This window comes from Arachis hypogaea, chromosome 14, assembly GCF_003086295.3.
Source record: "Arachis hypogaea cultivar Tifrunner chromosome 14, arahy.Tifrunner.gnm2.J5K5, whole genome shotgun sequence".
NCBI lineage: Eukaryota > Viridiplantae > Streptophyta > Magnoliopsida > Fabales > Fabaceae > Arachis > Arachis hypogaea.
In genome coordinates, this window is record NC_092049.1 from 56,659,444 (window position 1) to 56,680,096 (window position 20,653).

The 20,653-nt window shown below is 36.6% G+C and overlaps 1 non-coding gene across 1 annotated transcript; it reads left to right on the forward strand.

Moving 5' to 3' along the window:
• Nucleotides 1-4,930: 4,930 nt before the first annotated feature.
• Nucleotides 4,931-5,037, forward strand: LOC112745511 (small nucleolar RNA R71). The gene has a single exon (XR_003173436.1). It is a non-coding gene; the product is annotated as a small nucleolar RNA R71 (small nucleolar RNA).
• Nucleotides 5,038-20,653: the final 15,616 nt, after the last annotated feature.

Here is a 20,653-nt window from a genome sequence, read left to right on the forward strand (position 1 = left end):
AAGCGAAACAAGATGAATTGAATAGAAAACAGTAGTACTTTGCATTAATCTTTGAGGAACAGCAGAGCTCCACACCTTAATCTATGGAGTGCAGAAACTCTACCGTTGGAAATACATAAGTGAAAGGTCCAGGCATGGCCGAGAGGCCAGCCCTCAAAACGTGATCAATAGTCTCCTAAGATGAACAATGGATTAAAACTGAGACCAAAGATGAATAATACAATAGTAAGAGGTCCTATTTATAATAAACTAGCTACTAGGGTTTACAGAAGTAAGTAATTGATGCATAAATCTAATTCCGGGGCCCACTTGGTGTGTGCTTGGGCTGAGCTTGAGTGTTGCACGTGTAGAGGTCCTTCTTGGAGTTGAACGCCAGCTTTTGTGCCAGTTTGGGTGTTGAACTCCACTTTGCAGCTTGTTTCTGGCGTTGGACGCCAGAATTAGGCAGAGAGCTGGCGTTGAACGCCAGTTTGCGTTGTCTAAAATTGAGCAAAGTATAGACTATTATATATTGCTGGAAAGCCCTGGATGTCTACTTTCCAACGCAATTGGAAGCGCGCCATTTTGAGTTCTGTAGCTCCAGAAAATCTATTTTGAGTGCAGGGAGGTCAGAATCCAACAGCATCAGCAGTCCTTCTTCAACCTCTGAATCTGATTTTTGCTCAAGTCCCTCAATTTCAACCAGAAAATACCTAAAATCACAGAAAAACACACAAACTCATAGTAAAGTCCAGAAATGTGAATTTAACATAAAAACTAATGAAAACATCCCTAAAAGTAACTAGATTCTACTAAAAACATACTAAAAATAATGTCAAAAAGCGTATAAATTATCCGCTCATCAATCCCCAAATACTGAAAAGTCGTCCATAAAGACTTTAATGAATTTTTCAATCATGTCTGAAAAGATAGATAACATGCAGCGTTAGAAAGTTGAAAGCGCGTTGCACAACCCAAATGGCATGCGCCTGTAAGCAAAGACTCCATACGGACATGTGAATGATGTTTTCTCCTGGTCTCTTGGATCAACAACTATTTGATTGTATCCTGAATAGCCATCCAAGAAGCAATAATATGCATGTCCTGCAAGCCTTTCTAGCTTCTGGTCTATGAAAGGGAGTGGGAAGTGATCTTTTCTTGTAGCTTTATTAAGCTTTCTATAATCGATACACATCCTCCATCCTGTGACAGTTCTTGTAGGGATGAATTCATTCTTTTCATTGGGCACCACAGTGATGCCTCCCTTCTTAGGAACCACTTGGACGGGGCTCACCCATGGACTATCTGAAATTGGGTAGATCACCCCTGCCTGCCAAAGCTTCATAACCTCCTTTTGCACCACTTCTTTCATGACTGGATTCAATCTTCTTTGGGCTTGAATGGAGGGCTTAGCATCTTCTTCCAATAGGATCTTATGCATGCATATGGATGAGCTTATCCCTTTTAAATCAGCAAGGGTCCATCCAATGGCATCTTGGTGCTTTTGCAGCACCTTGATTAACTCCTCTTCTTATTCTTGGCTAAGAGCAGAATTGATGAGTACTGGATAACTTTCATCACTTCCAAAGTATGCATACTTGAGAGTAGGAGGTAATGCTTTCAGTTCAAGTTTGGGTGCTTCTTTCTCCTTTTTCCTACCCTCTGGTGTTTGCTTGGGATGGGCACTTCAGCAGCTTTAATATCAGCAACCTCAATGTCTAGTGTGGAATCATCTTCTGCCACTTCTTCAAGTGTTTCTTCAAATGTTTCTTGCACTACAATTTCCACGGCATCCAACCTCATACACTCTCCTAGTGTTTCCTGTGGGTAGCTCATGGCCTTGAACACATTAAACACTAGCTTCTCATCATGTAGTCTAAGGGTAAGCTCACCCTTTTGGACATCAATTATTGCTCCAACAGTTGCTAAAAATGGCCTTCCCAAAATTATTAAAGCTTTGGCTTCTTCCTCCATATCCAACACTACAAAGTCAGCTGGGAAGATGAAATCTCCCACCTTCACCGACAAGTCTTCTACTATTCCATGAGGAAATTTGAAGGTTCAATCTACTAGTTGGAGAGCCATCGTTGTTGGTTTGACTTCCTCAATTTTCATTCTTCTCATCATTGTTAAGGACATCAAATTTTTACTAGCTCCCAAATCACATAAACCCTTTCTCTATTGTGATTTCTCCTATGATGCAAGGAATTTGGAAGCTCCCTGGGTCCTTCAATTTCTGAGGCAGCTTGTGTTGGATAATGGCGCTACATTCCTTAGTCAATATCACCATTTCATCATTTTTTCCAGCTCCTCTTCTTGGTCATTAGTTTCTTCAAGAATTTGGCATAAAGAGGCATTTGCTCTAGTACTTCTGTAAAAGGAATGTTGATCTGCAGCCTTTTGAAGACTTCCAAGGATCTGGAGAATTGGCTGTCTTGTTCCTTCCTTTGCAATCTCTAAGGATAAGGAGTTGTTGGGACAAATGGCCTTAGGACTTCTTTCTCTTCTAGTGGATTGGGGTCATGTTTTTGTACTTCTTTCTTGTCATTTTGGCTTCCATATACTTCCCTTTCTTGACTTCCTTTTGAGGTCTCCTTCAATTCTTTTCCACTCCTGAGTGTAATAACCTTGCATTCCTCCCTTGAGCTTGTCTTGGTTGAACTACAGGGGCTATGGCTATGAGCTTGTTTGGACAAGTAGTCAATTTGTGTCTCAAGTTTTTGGATGGCAGCATCTTGGTTTTGCAAATTAGATCTCACCTCCTTCTTGAAATTTTTCATATCTTTAGACTCCCTGCAAGGGTTTTCAAGCATAGTTTCAATCTTGGAAAGCCTATCCTCAGAAGGTGGGTTAGAAATAGGGTGTTGAGGCTGATTGTTTTGGTTTTGGTATGGTGGCTGGGAATAAGTGTTTTGTGTGGTCTGATATGGTCTTTGGTTAGAGTGTTGGTGAGTGGAGTTGTTATAATGGTTTGGATTATGAGGTTTGTGATTTTGGTTTTGGTTTTGTTGGTTTTCCGACCCAAAGATTAGGTGGCTCTTCCAACCATCGTTGTAAGTCTTGGAGTAAGGATCATGTTCTTGTCTTGTAGAATTTCCAATGTAGTTGATTACTTTTTCCTCTGTGTTTGACTCCTCTTATGCTAATGGTTGGGTGTGGATTGCTGCTACTTGGCTTGCCTCCATCTTCCTTGTGAGTTCTGCAAATTTCTTGGAAATCATCTTGTTCTAAGCCAAAATTGCATCCATGTTGTTCAGCTTCATGACTCCTCTGTTGTTGCTTCTCTTAGAGGCATAAAAGTATTCATTGTCAGCCATTGTTTCAATGACATCAATGGCTTCCTCAACCATCTTCTTCTTGTTGAGAGAGCCTCCAGAAGAGTGGTTGATAAACCACTATTTTATGGTTATTCTTGTGCTGAATTGAGTGGCTTTATCAACTCTTTGCATACTTATTCATACAATTTGCATGGTTTTACAAATCCTTCCTAATTTTGTTCTATGGTTGAAAACTTGCTTCCTAAGCCCTTAAATTGTGTATCTCTAATTTCCCTTTTTACCATTTGATGCCGTGATCTATGTGTTAAGTGTTTTCAAGCTTTATAGGACAGTAATGGCTTGAAAGATGGAAAGGAAGCTTGCAAAAATGGAAGGAATAGAAGAAACCAAGGAGCTGACCAGCGAGGACCGACGCGCACACACACTTCACGCGTGCGCACAACATGGCGCACTCCATAGAGACGCGGACGCGCACTTGGCGCGTACGCATGACACACGCAGAAGGCCATCGACGCGGACGCACACCTGGCGCGTACGCGTGACGTGCGTAATATTCTGCGACTGCAGAAATCGCTAGGGGCGATTTTGGGCTGAGTTTGGAACCAGTTTTCGGCCCAGAAACATAAACTAGAGCCAGGGGACAGCAAAAACTCAACACACATTGACACATTCACACATTCTCTCATTGGTTAGTTTTTAGTTTTAGTTTTTGAATCTTCGAAGAGAACACTATTTCCTCCAGGGTTCCTCATAGTCACATACCTTTTTCTGGTTCTACATTTTGGATTGGATAATTGAAAAGAGTTACTACCTCCATTGAAGTCTTTATTATTCGTGTTTATTTTCTAATTCCTTCCCTTTTATTAGCCATTTACCTTGTTTAGAGCTACAGATGAATATTTCTGATTTTGGGATTTATTAATGCAAAGAATACTTTTCCATATAATTTTATTATTTGTTTGCTTGCTTCCAATTAATTTGATTATTATGTCTTCTTTCTACCCCTTGAATATGTATGTAAAATTGGCATCCATGTCAATGGAGTAGACTACCAACTTGGCTTTGGAGTTGATTAATAGGAGACCATTGAGTTGGAAAACTCAAGAGTTGTTAGAAAATTGGAAGTTATTGGCTAGCTCTCTAGCTGCTAACGCTAATCCTTTCCAAGGGAGAGGATTAGGACTTGTGAATTAGAGTTAGCTCAACTACTTAACTTTCCTTCATTCGTTGAAGGTTAACTAAGTAGAAACAACAACCTATTACTATTAATCTTGGGAAATCCAACAAGGATAGAACTTCCGATTAATCTTCTCCTAGCCAAGACTTTTATTTCAATTACATAAAATCTCTTGTCAATTTATAGTCATTTATTTTTCCGTTCCTCACTCCAAAAATTCTCGGAAAACCCCTGATCAATAATTTGCACTCTCAAAGCAACTCGTTGGGAGACGACCTGGGAATTCTATTCCCAGTATTTTGTTCTTAATTTTGTGACAACCCCTTTTTAAATTGATACGCGGAATTTTCATTGGTTAAGAACTATACTTGCGACGTTAGTTTTCATTATAAATTCTTAATTGGTAATTTTCCGCACGTCAATTTTTGGCGCTACAGCTTTCTCGGATTCATATGATAGTCCTTCATAAAAGATATGCCACCGTACCCATTCATTGAACATATCAGGAGGGCACTTCCTTGTCAAATCCTTGAATCTCTCCCATGCCTCATAAAGTGTTTCACCATCCTGCTGTCTGAATGTTTGAACCTCTGCTCTCAGCCTATTGACTCTTTGTGGAGGATAGAACCTTGCCAAGAATTTATTAACTACATCTTCCCAGGTTGTGAGGCTCTCCTTTGGAAATGATTCTAGCCACTTGGATGCTTTATCCCTTAGAGAAAAGGGGAATAGCCACTTGTGTAGGCATCAGGGTGAACTCTATTTGACTTTACTATATCACAGATCCTTAGAAATGTAGTGAGATGCTGATTAAGGTCTTCTTGGGCACTTCCTCTGAAAGAACAATTGTTTTGGACGAGTATAATGAGTTGTGGCTTCAATTCAAAATTGTTAGCATAGATGGTTGACTTTTGAATGCTGCTACCGCAGTTTCCTGGGTTTGGATTGATGTGAGACCCTAGAACTCTCCTTTCTTATCTAGCAGGGTTGGCTGCACCTCCTCTAGCATGATTGTTCACCTCTCCTTCATGATGGTTTTCTATATCATCCTCCAGGTTTATATTCGAGTCTTCCTCCTCTTCCTCTGCACCAATAACATTTTTTTCTCTTGCTTCCCTCCTTAATCTCAGGAAGGTTCTTTCTGGTTCGCTATCGAAAGAGGTTGAAACCCCTCTTCTACCTGTCATACAAGTGACAAAATAGGCAGCAACCAGTAAGTGAAGATTTCACAATTAATGAAAGAGTTTGGTTAGAGCAATTGAGACAATTAATCAAACAGTTGGTGAGTTAGTGGACTAGTTTTGCTGGAAAGTAAAAAAATAAAGAAAAAATAAAGAGAAACAACTAAAATTTGCAGAAAGTAAATGTAACGACAGAAATTGAAATTCAATAAACAAAAGAAAAGAAAATTGCTCAATCTAGTTATCCTCCAATTTAGTAATTGTTAATACAAAACCAATCCCTGGCAACGGCGCCAAAAACTTGATTCACTCGAAAACTGTCTCTCAACAATTTCCTGCCGGCAAGTGCACCAGATTCTCATCAAGTAAAAACTCACTGTAGAGTGAGGTCGAATCGCACAGGGATTGGTTGGTTGATCAATGTTAATTGAAGAATTGTTCTAGTTGAACTGAATTAGATTGAGCTTGGAATTGCAGGATGTAAATTGGCGGGAAACTTAAAGTGCAAGAAATGTAAATGAATAGAAATTAAATTGCAGAATAATAAGAGCAAAAACTTAAATTGCAAGTAATTAAAGTGCAGAAGCTTAAATTGCAAAAAATTAAGTGCAGAAGCTTAAATTGCAAGAAATTAAGTAGGAATGGGATTAAGCATCAAATTGGATAAACAGAATGGGTGAGATCAGAATAGGAAATTCATTGGGTTTCAGGAGATATTGAACTCTCCGGATCAACTTATTTTCATCTCTTCCTCATTCAATGCATTCATTGACTTTGCTTGGCAATCTTAGATGATTGGATCCTAATGTCTTGGCTCACCAATCTTTCTAAGCATGAACAATTGCCCAATGTCTTGATTTAATTGCTCATGGGAAGAGATGAGGTTTGGTCACTGATTAGACCACACAAATTCATAGATCAAAGTATTGGTAGGATTAAATGTCACAATATCCATCCAACCCCAATTTAATCCAATGTGAGAAAGCAATTCTAGCATGAATTCCTCATCCCTCTCTCAAGGATCAGAAGAATTCCAATTATGAATAGCTTCTCTGTCAAGACAACTATCTAATTAAATTAAGATCGAAAGCTTTCTAACAAAATCAAGAGAAAAGATAGAAGAAAAAGATGAAAGCTGTTATCGATCAATTGAATTACAATAGAGCTCCCTAACAAAATGAAAGGGATTTAATTGTTCATAGCTCTCAGATAGGAAAATAGAATTGGAAAATACATTGCAGAATTGAAAAGTTACAGAAATAAGAAAATTGGGCAGAATTTCAGTATCAGTGTATATGCACCCTGTCTAACTAACTTGAACTCTAAGCTATTTATACACTTTCTTCAATTGATCTTCAGTCTCTGAATTAGGCTTTTGGTCTTCATTGAAATGGGTTGAAGTTGCTCCAGTTGGCTCCAATGCTGTTGAGAAGAGATGTTCTTGATTGTGTAGAGTTCTGATGCCCACGTTGGAGTCCACGTTTGAGGGCCAACGTTGAGTCAAACCTCCTTTAGAGAAAATAGATTTTTGGACGTTTTGAACAACGTTTGACTCAACGTTGGAGTGCCAACATTTCCCTATCCACACGTACGCGTGACATACGCGTGCACGTGGATGGAACGATTTACCAGTTCACGCGTCCGCGCTGCCTATGCGTGTGCGCGTTTGGGGCCAGAATGCTCATCCACGCGTGCACGTCAAGTACGCATACGCGTAGATGCAAATTCTCCATTTCCAATTTTGAAACATTTTCGCACATGTTGGCATCAGTGTTGGACCAACAACGCTCCTTCCAACGCTGATTCATCCACGCGTGCACGTCATCTACGCGTGCGCGTGGATTGCCAAATTTCACGCTCATGCGTACGCATAGCATAAGCATGAGCGTCGATGCGCTTTTTCAAAATCATGATTTTGGAGCTCAGATCGTGCACGTTGGCCTCAACGTTGGACTGGCAACGTTCCTTCCAATGTTGGCCTATCCACGCGTGCGCGTCACCTGCGCGTGCACGTGGATTGTCAAAAATTCACATTGTATAACTAGCGTTGGAGGTAACGTTAGCTCACCAACGATTGTATAACTAGCGTACGCGTTGCCACAATTTTTCAATTTTCCAGAAAGCACATTGTATAACTAGCGTTGGAGGTCACATTTGCTCATCAACACTCCCTCCAACGTGGGTATCAGATAATTATGCAGCAGCCTCCCCTGTTTCACTCCTCTCAATGTTTGAGGCAATGTTGTTGGTCCAACTTTGGCCACCAACGTTGCTTCCTACTCACCCTTTCCATGGCCATTCTTCAACCTCCTTCCATGCATTTCTTCACCTGTCATCAACCAATACATGCATTAAAGTCTTGCTAAAGTCATGAGAACACTCATCATGCTTAGCCCACAAGTAATTATGGCATAATTCTCATGAAATTGCATCAAAATAATCATGGTTGAATGAATCTAGACATACATGAATTTTTAAACCAATTGCTTACTTATAGCTCAAGAAAGTGTATAAAACCTACTAAAAACAAAAGAAAAAGGCTAGTGAAACTAGCCTAAGATGCCTTGGCATCAAGCAGTCGGCGGTCCTTCTACTTTGGGCCTCTACGGGCCTCTATGGTGCTCTTTCCAAGCTTTATACGAGGAGATCCTAAAACAGGCAAACCTTTGGAGAGGTCGGCCAACTGGCCAACCTTTAAAGAGGTCGGTCAATTTTGTCCTTTGTCCAACCCGGACCTTATAGCTCGGTCCAGGGTATGAACAACTGGTACTCAGCTACAAGATCATTCATATTGCTCTCAGCTTTGGTAAACTCCATCTCATCTATACTTTCAGCAGTGTACCAATGCAAGTATGCCTTAGGAGATGAGAAAACAAAGTGCACTCATCGGCATTTTCAACAAGATAGTGAATAAAGAGAGTAGCATTGTAAGGCTTCACAACAGTGTCTAAGACCTTAAGGATGGAAAAACAGAGAAAGTTAGCAAGGATACTCTTCCCTGATCACAAAAAGTACCTAAAAATAATTAGCACGAAAATAAGATGCAATATAACTGGTTATTCTTGGAGAAATGGAAAACATCCAAAACAATATTTGCATGTCATTTACACATAATAGCATATCAAAATTGAAGCTTAAATATACCTATAAAGATTGAAAACAAGACATCAAAATAGTTCTTCAAAGATATTTTAAAATCAATTTTACAATTTTAGTAATAAAAAATATCCAACAATTTAACAATCAAATTGGTGCACAACTATACACTAGCTTACTAGATTTATGTAAAAAATCTCTGTAAAAGATCTTCTAAAATGAAGAGATTAGTAAAGTGATGAATTGACGAAGTCAATCACTATTAAATTTATAGCTTCCATCATTTGTAGTCACTTTACTAACCTCAACAGTTTAATTCAAAATCTCTGTAGATCAACTAAATATCTAAAATTCCACATAGTATCGTGATATAAAGAATATAGGATTTAAGTATTAACTTTAGAATTTAAAATTAAAAGAAAAAAATACTGGAGATGCAAAAATTTGTGAAAAATCATATCAAAGTGATTACATACCAGAACTAGGATTTGGCACGAACCTCATTGGTGGCCCATAGCTTAATGCGATAGATCTTAGGGTGCTCATCTTTCTCTATGGGAAGAGCCCTACCCACCACTTGGTATTGGTGAAACTGCAACCTATAATTTATAAAAACATTCAAAATTCGGAATGATAGCAACAAATTTAATCAAGGAAACAGAATCATATAAACAGAGCTTAAAAAATCAAAATCATAACAAACTTACAAATAGTGTGTCAAGAATTACAATCATAAAAATAGAAATTCAAAATAGATTTAAAACGGTAAAAGCATTAACAAAAATAACAAAAAAATAAGTAGAACAAAAATCAAACTAAAATCAATGAATTATATTCATACCTGAGGTTAAGGCTCCATTGGAAGCTAGAAGATGCAATGATAAAGGGGAGAGATAGAGCACCACAGCGGCACAGTGCTGACAACGGTAACGACACTAACTCGCTGAGAACCATGCCGTTGTTTCCTATTGTCTGATGAGAACGACAAAGTGAGAACGACACGAGTGCACCACGGCATTGGGAGAGAGGTTGACGCACAGAGGGGGGAGAAGGACGGTGTTGAGAGATTGAGAAGTGAGCGCAACGCAGAGAGAAAGACTGAGAATGACGGAGGCTGTTGGGCTGGATGGCAACGGGGACAGCAGAGACCAAAGAAGATTAGACGTGGTGATTTTGTGACAAGAGAGTGAGAGGGAATGAGGGGGCAAATGGAAGTGAGAGGAGAGGTAGAGAGCATCTAAGGGTTTTAATATGAAAGAAAGAGAGGAGTGATGGTAGATTTAGGATTTTAAAATTAATAAATATATAATTGGTGTATTATAGTTATTTTCTAAAAAAAAAACAATTTATTTGGTCTAATATCATTCAGACTTAATCTCTACATAAAGTCATTTAACCAAACAAGTTCAACAAGTCATTTACACTCATGTGCCTCTGCTACGCATTCTTCTTCTTCTTCTTTATCACTCCTTTGTCTTCTTCTTCGTCTCCTTCTTTTTCGTCATTTTTCTCTTTCGTTAGAGTCATCACCAACACCACCACCACCTCCTTCTCCTCCTCCTCTTCCTCCTACTTTTTTCATTGGACTTTTTTCTCCTCCTTCCTTTTCCTCCTTCCCCTCCATTATCTTTATCATCATGACCATCATCATTATAGTTGATGACATGTCATCATGTCATGTTTTTCTATGCTTTTTCATACAAGAAATTGATAATTAGTGCTTAAATATTGCATTCTTTTGTGCTTAAATGGTATATTTTCTTGATCTTTTGATTTTATAAATTTTGTAGGAAATAAGGAGAAAAAGAAGCAAAAAAGCACAAAAAGAGCTAAAAAGAAGAAAAGAGAAATTTTGGGAACGCTTTGAAGATTGAGCACACTTTGGAACCTTAGGCCATGCTTTTAAAGGCGTGGCCCATGACCATGAAGCCTTGAGACATGCATCAATGCCGTATGCATGCATGCATTAATTCATGAAAATGCAATTGGCAAATGATGCTTTAACGTTAATGCATTAAGCATTATTAAATAAAGCCATACATTTCTAATTGGTAAATAAATGCTTTAACGTTAAATGCATTAAGCATCAATACTTAAAGTCATGGAAGCATGCATTTCATTTTAATGCCGTTAAAATAAATTGGCCAATGCATTAGCAATTAATTAATAAAGCCAATGATTTAATGAAAGCATGAGAATGAATGCAATGCCACGGCATTAAGAAATTTATGAAAGCATGCATTATTAAATCAATGCCAAGGCGTGAAAATAAAGCATGCATGCATTCAATTAATTAATACCATCATGCATTGGCATTATTTAATGGATGGAATGAGAGCTCAAGCAAGGATTAGCATTCATGGGCACTAAGTTGGAATCATCAAGGAAGCTGAATTGGGTGAGTAAACTGAGCGCTACAAAGAAGCACAAAGACATGCACAGCTCAGTTCACTAAGTGAACTTTATCGTGCCTTCTTAAAAATTAATTCAAGGCACAACCCCGAGAAATGAAGCCACAAGGTTTCGAACCCATGACCTAAAGGACAAAGGTGGAGTGCTACACAAGGAATATAAAGGGAGCTCAGTTAACTTTTCCAACTGAGCTCTACCTTTGTTTTCTTCACAAGGAAAATTGGAGCTGAATTGCTCCCACCAAGGATCGAAGAGAGGACCCTTCTATGCCCACAATGGTGCTCAGTTCACTTTTTCAACTGAGCGCTGCACTCTTCGAATTGTTGCAATCAAGGCATGCTAGGAGGCTGCACCAAAGCTTGTCACGCGCACAACTTGGCACACCAAGTGCAAGATGGAGAGCTCAGTTCACTTAATCAACTGAGCCGTTCCCTGGGAGTAGCACTCATGGTCCAAAATTCAATTAAAAATCAAATTGGATTCAATTCTTCACCAATTGAACCAAGGCCAATTAGACCCATCTCTCTTCAAATCCAAAGCAAGCAAAGCCCACATCATCACTCAAAGGTACAAGAACAAGTTAGAATAGGAATTTTATTTAAATTGTAATTTGTTTTTAATTTCAATTTCAATTTGATTTTCACTTTGTAAAGCCTATATAAGGCATCATTTTCATCTTTGTAGAGGAGGCTAGCTCTAATAGAGAGCATTAGGAAAGGCTGGCTCCAATAGATAGTAGTAGTAGAGAGCTCACTTTTACATCTTAACTTGAATTGGAGAATTGAAGGAATTCTGTTTCAATTCTCACTTGAATTATCTCTTGTTCTTTTACTACATAATTCAAATTTTATTTGCTATTTTAAATCTTCTTCTTCTGCAACTTTTGCTTTTCTATTTTGGATCTTGAATTGAGGTTGAAGAGCTCCATTGATTCAAATTCTGAGAATCATCTTCCACTCTTCCTCTCAATTGATCTAAGGATTGGGTTTTAATCTTCTCTGCTATTTTTAAAACCTCATTTTCTTCTGCAATATATTTTCTGACTGAGCAAAGGAGGATTGAGATCCAGATTTGCTTCCTGAGTTTATTGCTCTTCTTGGATCCTTTAATTCTCTTTTAGATTTTACAATTGAGCTAAGTTTCTTTCTGTCTTGTTCTTCAAGCAATTTTTCACTTCTGTTTGAATTTGCTGCACTTACTTCATCTTTTACTTCTTTGCTTGATTGCACTTTATATTTTCTTATTGAAGTTTTAATTCCCAGCACCCAATCCCTTTTACTTTTCATGCAATTTAATTATTCTGTAATTGTTCTAAGTGCTGCTTATTGCTTTCCTTTAAATTTCTTGCACCCAATCCCCTTTACATTTGATGCAATTTACATTTCTTGTCATTTAAGTTTCTGCAATTTACATTTCTTGCTCTTTAAGTTTCAATGCAATTTACTTTCTGCACTTTATAATTCTTGCAAATTTACTCTCTGTTGCTTCAATTTCACTTCAATTCACATCAATGTTAGCTTGACTAAACTAATCACCCACTAAAGTTGCTTGATCCATCAATCCCTGTGGGATCGACCTCACTCTAAGTGAGTTTTACTACTTGACACGACCCGGTACACTTGCCGGTGAGTTTTTGGTGTTGGAAATCTGTTTCCAACCCATCAAGTTTTTGGCGCCGTTGCCGGGGATTGATTTAGATCAACAATGATTAAGTGGGTGAGAAGTCTAGCTTAAGCATTTTTTTTTGTTTTTGTTCTTGAAACCAAGGTGTTTGTGTTTTTGCCTCACTAAGAAATTCTCATCTCTAATATGAGTAATTTCAATTTTCATTGATGTTGCATTTTACAAAATACAAATGGAGTTCAACTCATCTTATGGTCAAACAAAATTTTATGGGATATTACCCACCATCATCAATCTCTAATGGTGGCAGGGAATATCACCAAGAAAATACAAATTCTAAGCACTCTAATCCATGGAGATTTGCTTAAGAGACACAAGATGAGAAAGAAAATCATATGGGTTATTTTCCTCCACCACAAAATGATGCAAGTCATGATTCTAATGGTGGCTGGGAAGGGAATTCTAATGCTCCATATGATATTCATCCAAAGATATCATCACTTGACCATGCTTCAACAGAAAGCCCCCTTCAAAACTTACCACCCACACAAACTTCCAATAGCCAAAGACTCTCAAAGCTTGAGTCCATGCTCAAAAGATTTGCGCAGGAGAAAGAGAAATACCAGAAAGAACTAGAAAACTCCCTCAAAAACATGGAAGTGCAGATAGCTCAATTGTTAAGTGAAGAACTGATGATTGATGGTTTAGAAGTTATAGTAAACTCTCGTTGCAAGTATAGTTACTAAACCAAGCAATCGACCTTTCTTACAATCGTTTTGGTTGTCACAAGTAACAAACCCCTTTAAAATTGATAACCAAGTATTTAAACCTCGGGTCGTCTTCTCAAGGAATTACAGGGAGGTGTTCTTATTATTGGTTATGAGTCTTGTAAATTGGGGGTTTTGAAAGTAAGAAAGAAGTATGTTAAATAATAAGAAAAATAAAATAGTAATAATAAAATAAACTCTTGGCAAGGTATTAGCATTGGAAGTCCTATCCTTATCAATTGTGATGAGAATTAGATTTTAATCTCACTTTGTTAACCTCTAACTATGAAGGTAAATCAAGTGGATTAATTAGCTTAATCCTCAGGTCCTAGTCAATTCCTATGGAAAGACTAGAGTTATTGGAGCAACTTTCAATTTCAACCACTGCTTTCTTTGATAGCTCAAGTGTTATCAATTACTTAACCCAAGCCAAAAGGGAGAAAATATCTAAATTAAATCAAAAGCATCAATATAAATAAAGCAAAGCAATCTTAAATCTGAAATACCTCAATTAAGATTAATTAAGAAAATCATAACATGAATGTAGCATAAGCCAAATTGAAAAGATAAATATCAATTAAAGTAATAAAATAAAAGTAGAAAAATAAATTAAAGGAACATTGAACCTGTGATGAAGAAAAAAATAATCCTAAATCCTAAAACTAAATCCTAAGAGAGAGGAGAGAACCTCTCTCTCTAAAAACTACATCTAAAACTAAAAATTGTGAATTATGAGCTTGTTATTATGAATGGATGTATTCCCCCATTTTATAGCCTCTAATATGTATTTTTTGAGCCGAGAACTGGGTCAGAAACAGCCCAGAATTCGCTGGTTGCTATTTCAAACACGTTGATTTTTTGTCACTGCGATGCGTTCGCATGGAGCACGCGTTCGCGTCGCCTAGCTTCAGGGAAACTATGGCATATTATATATCAAATCAAAGCTCCGGACGTTAGCTTTCCAACGCAACTGGAACCTCATCGTTTGGACCTCTGTAGCTAAAGTTATAGCCGTTTGAGTGCAAAAAGGTCAGGCTGGACAGCATAGCAATTTCTCCAACTTCTTGTATTCCTTCCACTTTTGCATGCTTCCTTTCCATCCTCTGAGCCATTCCTGCCCTGTAATCTCTGAAATCACTTAACACACATATCAAGGCATCTAATGGTAATAAGAGAGGATTAAACATAGGGAACTTAAAGCCAAAGAAGCATGTTTTCAATCAAAGCACATAATTAGGAAGGCAAATGTAAAACCATGCAAATAGTATGAATAAGTGGGTAAAGAGTTGATAAAAACCACTCAATTGAGCACAAGATAAACCATAAAAAGTGGTTTATCATTGAGTGCAACGAAGAAGGAGGAAAAACAAAAGGAAGAGGCTACTGAGTCAAGTGAATTTTTAGTGAAGAAGAAAGAGGTAGTGAAAATATTTGAACCTGAAACTGCACTTGAGGTGACAAAGGAACATGAACATTCACAACCCTCACAAACTCCCCTGGACCAAAAAGTCTCAACAACTGAATCTGAGATTAAAAGATATGAAGAGGAGATGAAGAAATGTTAGGAAGATCAACAAACTTCCTCCATGAAAAAGCTATTAAGTCAAATGTTGAGTGCAAGGGAGGAAGTGGAAGAGCAAGAAAGTGAGGAAGACAACCAAAGAATTCCAAACTCAAGTGAACCAGAGAAGTACATAGAGAAAATCATGGAACCACCAATTCAAAAGGCTCTGGATGAATACAAAACTCCAATAATCACACAGCAACCAAGTCTTGATATCCAAGAAGTGAAGGCAATTAACAAGAGCACCAATCATGCCCCTGATCTAGCAAGCAAGCTCAATCAAGCTATGTACAAAAGGAGGCTTGCTGAGAGGAAACCAAGAAAGGGGACAATAGCTGAAACTTCTCCCCCCTTGAGGTCATTCCTCTTAACAAACTGGAAGAAGAGGAAGAAAGTGAACAACATGTCAACTGTAGGTATAATTTCTCTTCTCTGCTTTGTTTTCCTTCTTTTCTTTGTTTAAATTCAATAAATTGGCATATGGTTACATTCTAAGTTCGGTGTTGCCTTGCAACCATTTATTTTCAATCCCTTTGAATGACTGCATCAATTTTACATGGAAGTGTCACACTAAGATTCTAAGTTTGGTGTGTCACTTAATTTTCTATGCAAGTCATCCAGCAGCACCACTTGTTTGCATAATCACAATGCCTCTGCAGTTTTATTTTTCTCTTTTGATTTAACACTTTTTCATTCTACTTGCTTTACTCATTTTTCTGTTTTTAAATACTTTCCTCTAGTTTGCTTATTAATTGTCTTTGTTAGTACATCACCAAGAGATCCTTATTCATGACAAATTCTTGGCTTGGTGATTGTACTTAAAAAATAACAGTTTCATTTGCTTAGTTTTAATTCAAATAAATTGACATATGATTGCATTCTAAATTTGGTGTTGCTATGCAACAAAATTTAGTTCCAATTCTTACAAGATACTTGCATTAATTCCAAGTGAAAGTGTCACACTAAGTTTGGTGTGCTACTTATCTTTTATGCAATGTATTATGCACACCTTCTTATTTATGCAATCAAAATGTCTTTGTCTCTTGTGCCTTGATTGTTATCTTTAATTTTGCTTGCTTAAAATACATGTGCTACTAATATTTCATTATGAAAGACATTCATGATCCATCTTAGCCCCATAGCCATTGTTCTAATTGTTGCTTGAGGATGAGCAAGCATTCTTAGTATTAGTATGGGAAGAAGGAAGAATAGAAGGAAAAGGACAACAATAGAAAAGATGAATTGCAAGGTTATAAAGTTCCTTTTCCTCTCATTTGTTTCCACCACTATAATTTGCATGATTGTCTTTATCTTCTCTGTATGCATGTGTGTATGAATAAGCATAGTCTAATTTCTAAATGATAACATGTTGCTGTGGCATTATGACTATCAACTTGAATTCTGTGAGTTCAAAAGCAATAAATTATCATGATCATAAACAAACAAGGCATTAAAGAAGAACTTAGCATGTGCATACAAGTATTGCAAAGCTAGTATGATTAATTGTTGCTCAATTGTATTGGATTTTATTTAATTGAATTTTTCATCTAGGATATTTTGTGAAATCTTTTGAAATCATGAAAACCTTGAAGGAAGTAAATTCAAATAAAGCAAGAAAGAAAAAGGGAAAGAATGAGAAAGCTGAAGGCTCTGAGTACCAATGACAATTTCATTGTTAAGTACTTGTGGTGTTTATGTATCAAGTAAAATGCTTGAAAACAAAACACTTAGAAGTCAAGGCTAGGCCCAAGTGCAAAAGCACTCCCTCAAAGCTCAAGGCTCTGAGCATCAATGATTAGAGAGCTAAAAAAAAAACAAATGAGCTTAATGAAGTCCTCTAATTAAATGCTTGTGGTGCTTATGTATCAAGTGGTAATACTTGAAAACAAAGCATTTAGAGTCGTAGCTTTGTTATCAACTCATGGGGAAAAGCACCCAAAAGGAAAAGCTAATAAGAAAATCAAAAGCTTGTTTCAAGGAAGAAATATAAGGAAAAGATTTCATAAAATGAGCTAGATAGAAGCATCAATCATTTACATTTCTTTTGTGATTGTAGCATGCAGAGAAAACTAGCCTACCATGAACATTGAGTTGCTATTCTTCTTATCTTGGATTTTCAATCTTTATTGCATGATTCTTTTCTTGCTTGGGGACAAGCAAGGTTTAAGTTTGGTGTCGTGATGACATGTCATCATGTCATGTTTTTCTATGCTTTTTCATACAAGAAATTGATAATTAGTGCTTAAATATTGCATTCTTTTGTGCTTAAATGGTATATTTCCTTGATCTTTTGATTTTATAATTTTTGTAGGAAATAAGGAGAAAAAGAAGCAAAAAAGCATAAAAAGAGCTAAAAAGAAGAAAAGAGGAATTTCAGGCACGCTTTGAAGATTGAGCACGCTTTGGAACCTTAGGCCACGCTTTTAAAAGCGTGGCCCATGACCATGAAGCCTTGAGACATGCATCAATGCCGTATGCATGCGTGCATTAATTCATGAAAATGCAATTGGCAAATGATGCTTTAACGTTAATGCATTAAGCATTATTAAATAAAGCCATACATTTCTAATTGGTAAATAAATGCTTTAACGTTAAATGCATTAAGCATCAATACTTAAAGTCATGGAAGCATGCATTTCATTTTAATGCCGTTAAAATAAATTGGCCAATGCATTAGCAATTAATTAATAAAGCCAATGATTTAATGAAAGCATGAGAATGAGTGCAATGCTATGGCATTAAGGAATTTATGAAAGCATGCATTATTAAATCAATGCCAAGGCGTGAAAATAAAGCATGCATACATTCAATTAATTAATACCATCATGCATTGGCATTATTTAATGGATGGAATGAGAGCTCAAGCAAGGATTAGCATTCATGGACACTAAGTTGGCATCAGCAAGGAAGCTGAGTTGGGTGAGTAAACTGAGCGCTACAAAGAAGCACAAAGACATGCACAGCTCAGTTCACTAAGTGAACTTTATCGTGCCTTTTTTAAAATTAATTCAAGGCACAACTCCAAGAAATGAAGCCACAAGGTTTCGAACCCATGACCTAAAGGACAAAGGTGGAGCGCTACACAAAGAATATAAAGGGAGCCCAGTTAACTTTTCCAACTGAGCTCTACCTTTGTTTTCTTCACAAGGAAAATTGGAGCTGAATTGCTCCCACCAAGGATCGAAGAGAGGACCCTTCTATGCCCACAAGGTCGCTCAGTTCACTTTTTCAACTGAGCGCTGCACTCTTCGAATTGTTGCAAGCAAGGCACGCTAGGAGGCTGCACCAAAGCTTGTCACGCGCACAACTTGGCACACCAAGTGCAAGATGGAGAGCTCAGTTCACTTAATCAACTGAGCCGTTCCCCGGGAGTAGCACTCATGGTCCAAAATTCAATTAAAAATAAAATTGGATTCAATTCTTCACCAATTGAACCAAGGCCAATTAGACGCATCTCTCTTCAAATCCAAAGCAAGCAAAGCCCACATCATCACTTAAAGGCACAAGAACAAGTTAGAATAGGAATTTCATTTAAATTGTAATTTGTTTTTAATTTCAATTTCATTTTAATTTTCACTTTGTAAAGCCTATATAAGGCATCATTTTCATCTTTGTAGAGGAGGCTAGCTCTAATAGAGAGCATTAGGAAATGCTGGCTCCAATAGATAGTAGTAGTAGAGAGCTCACTTTTACATCTTAACTTGAATTGGAGAATTGAAGGAATTTTGTTTCAATTCTCACCTTGAATTCTCTCTTGTTCTTTTACTGCATAATTCAAATTTTATTTGCTGTTTTAAATCTTATTCTTCTGCAACTTTAGCTTTTCTGTTTTGGATCTTGAATTGAGGTTGAAGAGCTCCATTGATTCAAATTCTGAGAATCATCTTCCATTCTTCCTCTCAATTGATCTAAGGATTGGGTTTTAATCTTCTCTGCTATTTTTAAAACCTCATTTTCTTCTGCAATATATTTTCTGACTGAGCAAAGGAGAATTGAGATCCAGATTTTCTTCCTGAGTTCATTGCTCTTCTTTGATCCTCTAATTCTCTCTTAGATTTTACAATTGAGCTAAGTTTCTTTCTGTCTTATTCTTCAAACAATTTTTCATTTCTGTTTGAATCTGCTGCACTTACTTCATCTTTTACTTCTTTGCTTGATTGCACTTTACATTTTCTTATTGAAGTTTTATTTCCCAGCACCCAATCCCTTTTACTTTTCATGCAATTTAATTATTCTGCAATTGTTCTAAGTGCTGCTTATTGCTTTCCTTTAAATTTCCTGCACCCAATCCCCTTTACATTTGATGCAATTTACATTTCTTGTGATTTAAGTTTCTGCAATTTACATTTCTTGCTCTTTAAGTTTCAATGCAATTTACCTTCTGCACTTTATAATTCCTGCAAATTTACTCTCTGTTGCTTCAATTTCACTTCAATTCACATCAATGTTATCTTGACTAAACTAATCACCCACTAAAGTTGCTTGATCCATCAATCCCTGTGGGATCAACCTCACTCTAAGTGAGTTTTACTACTTGATATGACCCGGTACACTTGCCGGTGAGTTTTTGGTGTTGGAAATCCATTTCCATCCCATCAATAGTCATTGCCGTCTTCTTCTTATACATATCATTGTTATCATTATCGTTATTATTATTATCGTTATCATAGAATTTTTGTCATATTGATGACGTTGCCTGATCCAAAATATTTGTCATAGAATTTTCTCAAGTTTCTTCTTGTTTTACTCTGTTAACAAGAATAAAAACAAAAAAAATAAGCACAGAACAAGAAACACATAATGTTGCAAAATTACTTGGAAGAGGATGGACCTACATTCATTCAACTTAAAGAAAGAAAGAAATAAGAGAAAAAAAGAAGAAAAAAATCCAGCATTAAAGAAAACATTTTTGTTTATTTGTAGCAAGGTTGCGAGAATCGGATCGATCAATAAATCAGTAAGGTCACTGGTTCAATGGTTCCCTGATTCAGCTGGGGTTCAACCGGGGTTTAATCGTTTTAATTAAATATTAAATAAAATTATTAAAAAACTATATATAATTTTAAATATATAAATTCAATAATTTTTAACTTAATAAAATTCAAAATTTCACAATTTTACATAATAAATTATTCATAATTTAATACTATAAGTTCACAATTTCACAATTTTAAATATTGTTATTTAAAGAATATATTATTATGATTATGACCATTAGGGAGTAATACATAGTACTATAAAATATCCATTAGTATTTTAAAAATTTAATATATAATAAAATTGAAGACAAAAATTTCATTGATAGTATTCAGATTGAGTTAAATTGAAAACTAAATGGCTTAATTTTCACTAAATTTATTGATGACTTTAAAATAACTAAACGAGGCAGAGAATTTCCACTCAAATTGCTAAAAATTAAAGATCTTGCAGGCAATATTTTCAACCCAAGGCTAATTATTCAACATCAATTCTCTTAATATACAATTTGATTATCCCTTTTTGGGCTGCTAATATACAATTCAATTGAATAACACATTGATGAATGATAAACCTTATTTTTAAGGTTTATCTTGTGT